Source organism: Penaeus vannamei, unplaced genomic scaffold (assembly GCF_042767895.1).
Source record: "Penaeus vannamei isolate JL-2024 unplaced genomic scaffold, ASM4276789v1 unanchor636, whole genome shotgun sequence".
NCBI lineage: Eukaryota > Metazoa > Arthropoda > Malacostraca > Decapoda > Penaeidae > Penaeus > Penaeus vannamei.
Genome location: NW_027213640.1, coordinates 7,501 through 12,500, shown reverse-complemented (window position 1 = coordinate 12,500; position 5,000 = coordinate 7,501). Strand labels below are relative to the sequence as shown.

Here is a 5,000-nt window from a genome sequence, read left to right as displayed (position 1 = left end):
ATGTCATTGTCAATTCATATTGTATCTTGATGTTTTTGACGAAAGAAAACGTACTGCAAGTGAAAGAAAACGGAACTTGAAATCGGTCCGAATATTATATAAGAATCAGTCGGATGTTTTTCCATCATTAAGGAAAAGTGTATTTATGAAAAAGAAAGGGAGAAAGTTAACAAATTTGGAAAAGTTAGTGCAGAAAAAGTTTACTGGTCATCTAGTTAATGTGACATAAACCTGACGGTGTTCAGTCCAGAAAGTATAGAATTCCTATGACATGTTTTCCTCTATCCTAAGCTATTCCAACCCACTTCACTGAACACCATATAAGCATGAATGTCGTCGGGTATGGTGTTCCTCGTTTGTTCAGGCGGCCATGGACACCTGTTTTCAGACGATTCGTCAAGGAATCGAACTTTTATGGACCGCCTCTGCCCCTAACCATGCTCGGCTCTTAGCAGAGGAGGGCCGTAGAACTTTTCCTTCTAAGGGCCCCTGAAAACTGGCGGGTGATTAAGGTCCCCCAAAAGTCGGGGTCCTGGAAAATCTTGTTTCTGTAGCAAATAGAGGGCCCTGGACTTTTTCCTCTGGATCATAAGCTCTAGATAAATACTTACAAAGGTTCCCGTTTCTGAATAGGGGCCCTATAAAATGCTTGCTAATTAGGGCCCCTAAATGTTTTCTTCTTTCGAATCAATGGCCCTAGAGAATTGCATGTTAATTACCTGTAAATGAGGGACTAGAAAATTGCACATTGATGAGGGGCTCTAGAAAACAATTAAATAATCGGAGCCTGGAAATTTACCTGCTTGTGACTAGAAAATCACCTGCTAATGAGGGACTAAAGACGCCACCTGCAAATTAAGTGCTCTAGAAAAGTACCTGTAAATGAGGGAGCCCTTGAATTGCCTACTAAGGACAGTCCCTTCAAAATCAGGGCCTCTAGAAATTCCCAGAAACTTCCATTTGTGCTTCTCAACCAGATCTACATTATTTACAATCTCTGTAACTTTCCGAAGACTTCTATACTATTTGGATCTTCCTTTAAGAAGTACATATATTAATCCAATGATAAAAGGTTCAGCGATAATTGATTTATATCTAAATGAAAAGATGTATAAAAATGCAAATTGAAATAGAAAAATATAGAATGATTTAATAAATTCATTCAAGACCCGGTGTAATTATTTCTAACTTTTATATACCTCAGTCAAAAGTGAAATATATATATATATATACATTTTTTTTAGGGACAGCCTTTTCCCAGTACATCACAGGTTCTGTATTTTTAAATAAAGTTTAATATCTTACGACAAGCAAAAGCTCGTGTGTGTGCGTACGTGCGTGTGTGCGTGCGTACGTGCGTGTGTGTGTGTGTGTGTGTGTGTGTGTGTGTGTGTGTGTGTGTGTACGTGGTTCGTTTTCTTTTTGTTTCATTTCTTTTTAGAATCGGAGGAATCAGAAGTCGTCAAGTCAGTACAGTTCACAAGGATTTAACATCAAAAGATGTATTTGATCAATATAACATGTATTATTAACAAATATAACAAAAGAATGGTTCTTCATGTATGCATCATACTTTACAAGTGAAAAATAGATTTCATGTTTTTCTTAGCGGCTGTGAGGAGGAGCCGATTGGGGAAGCAGCAAGTTCGGCCTAGTTTCTCTCCATCAGACGATTTTCAAAATCATCTAAAAAAAGGTTGTAACAAAAATCTAGTATAAGAATTGGTGTAGGTTTATATATATTCCCATTTACTTTACACAAAGTAAATATGCCTATTTGAATGTGGTGCTCGAGGAAACCATAAATTACGAGCAGGTGTACCAGTGCTCACACGAGCAAGAGTCAGGGCAAAGTGGGCCTACGACCCCCCCGCGAAGGATTGGGGTAGCAGCCTACCACCGCGCATGCGCAGAAACAAAGGAGATACTTTTCGGCTCGGCATTACAATTCCATACAAATCATATATTTATAAACACACAACAAATTTAGATAAATATGTTGTCCATTCTACTGAAATCCTTTACAGTGTGTGCGTGTGTGTATCCATCTACATATGCTTTAGTGTTTGACAATATAACAATCTCTCTCTTCGGAATAAGTTACGCAATGCAATAACCAATAATAACAAAAGTTCGTGCTAATTACATATATTGATATTTCTTACAATATTTTGTTTTGCAAATATTTCGCTAAATAATGGTATTATGGTTTAGATAAAAGCTACACTCTGGCACATCCTGAAATATGAAATACATGCTATTTACTAACTTATATAAGTTCCTATTTTTAGCTTCAATGTTTTGCAGCAAAAATCTTTCGAAAGACAGCACCGACCAAGCCTTACGAGGGAGTGCGAGACGGTGACCGATTCTTCATTATTTCTCTTATTTCTCTCATTATTATCATTATTACTTTTATCATCAATATTATCATTATTACTTTTATCATCAATATTATCATTATTACTTTTATCATCATTATCATTATCATTACTTTTATCATCATTATCATTATCATTACTTTTATCGTCATTATTATTCTTATCATTATCATGATTATTACTCTTATCATTATTATTATTATCATTAATATTATCCTCACTATTAGCATTATTACTCTTATCATCATCATCATTAATTCTCGTATCATCATGATTTTCATCATTATTTTCACGCATGGATTCATACAGTGCACAGTGTAAAAATGTAAAGCAAAAATATGGAAAGATCAGATATTTTTAACAAATTCCACGAACACACAAACCCTTCGTAAGAATACATCTTATCAGAGTCAGCATCTGCGGTGATAATGATCAAGGGAAGAGTTTGATCGCAATTAATATAATGCAATTTTATCCATGTGGGTAAAGATATACTAGTAAATGGAATATGTAAATTCACATATGAACATCTATGTTGCTCACACACTGTCTCTCATTCTCTGTTTTCTGTCTAATTATTTATCTGCCTTTATATACGTAAAGGTACACAAAAACAAATACAAGTATATGTATATTCACATATATATCCTCATATACAAAACGCACGCACGCATACACACACACATGCACACACGCGCGCTCGCGCGCGCAAATACATACACAATAGTACAGATATTCATCACTGGGTTACGCATTTGTGTGCTAATGTGCTTGTGTGTGTGTGTGTGTGTGTGATTTAGAATTTAATACAATCTTAAAAATACAAAATACATTACATAAAACATTATAAGAAAGACTGCAGTAGGTATTCACTATAAAAAACAAGACTTACATTAAAATAACAATAATGGTAATAATGATAATAATAGTCATGATAAAAGTAAAAATGATGATGAGGAGAAGGATAATTAGAATGATAATGATAATAATCACGATGATAATAGTGCTACTACTAGTATTACTACTACTACTGCTGCTCATAATAATGATAATGATAATAGCAATGGAATAACAAGGATAATACTCATAATGATAATGATGATAGATTATAATGAAAAACTAATATTGATAATAACAATAAAATTACAGTAATGATGACAATGATAATAATGATAATGATAAAAAACTAATGATAATAACGACATTGATGATGATAATCGTAATTACAGTAAAGATGATAATGACGATCATAATGATAATGAAAATGATGATAATAGGAATAAGAATGATAATGAGGGTATTAATGATATTGATAATGATAACAATAATGTCATTGATAATGATATTGAGAACAATAATGATAATAATGATAGAATACTGATAAAATAATGATAATAATGATAGAATACTGATAAAATAATGATAATACTAATAGCAATGATAATGATAATGATAATAATAATAATAATAATAATAATAATAATAATAATAATAATAATAATAATAATAATAATAATAATAATAATAATAATAATAATAACAATAATAATAATAGTAATAATAATAATAGTAATAATGACAACAATGATAATGATAATGATGATGGTGATGATAATGGAAAAAATAATAATGAGGATAATAATAAACACAATAGTAAAAATATCATTATTCTACTATTACTATTATTATTATTGTCATTAACATTTCTAATAATAATAATGAGAATGACAATAACATTAATGATAGTATATATAATGATGATAATAATAACAAAAATGATAATAATGATAACTTCAATGTTTTCACACTGAAGACCTGGTAACAGCACTTGCGGAGTTGGGACGCCAACTTAGGAGTGCATGCTTTTTTTGTGTTTATTTGTAAGTGCATTTGGTGTTGGTTTCTATGCGCACTACCCACGCAGTGATAAATTGGTATAACTCCCGAGTGAGTGCAACTTGCTCGTCAAATCAGCATCGTACCATCACAGAGCTTTCACTCAGTCCCAGTCAGAAAAATGAATGATTCATATCTATCACCTCTAACTTTCCTGTTCTGACCAAGGTTGAATGTTTAAAACTCCTCGGCCACAGGTCTCTTGAACAGCTGATCACTCTGATATCTGGGCCCCCGCGCCCCCGCTTCCAACAGGCAGATGTTCAAACCGAAGGCAAGAAGAATTCTATGATCTTGCTTTTTTTCCAAACACGTCCACGCAGACACAACCTACGTTATCCCTTTTTACACATCTACACATTTACACATCCAACATCAACATCACACGGCACACAAACTCGTTTTTCCTTCCACCCTTCTCTTATGCAACAGAGGTCGGGTGGTGCCCGCGCGCCGTAGGCTGGAACCTTACGTCTGTTTCCTGCAGACGAATCTTTCCCTGAGTGAAAATCTATGTTCTCGGTTGAGCCCGAACTCAGCCATATTAAAGTCTACTGGGTCTACGCCCTATAATCTGTATATCTGTATATAATAATAATAATAATAAGAAGAATGATAATGATATAGATAACAGAATTATAATAATAGTAATGAAAGTAATGATAACAATGCGTATGATAGTGACAGTAATGATGAAAATGACAATGATAACAACAACAGCAA

The 5,000-nt window shown here is 33.3% G+C and overlaps 1 protein-coding gene across 1 annotated transcript in view; it reads left to right on the top strand.

Moving 5' to 3' along the window:
- LOC113824967 (guanylate cyclase 32E) overlaps positions 1-1,167 on the top strand; it is a gene marked incomplete at its 5' end in the record, with an annotated part of 113,496 nt that extends 112,329 nt beyond the window's left edge. Inside the window, 1 exon segment of the mRNA XM_070119770.1 lies at positions 1-1,167. This exon segment is cut by the window's left edge and continues 430 nt beyond it.
- Between the last annotated feature and the right edge of the window lie 3,833 nt (positions 1,168-5,000).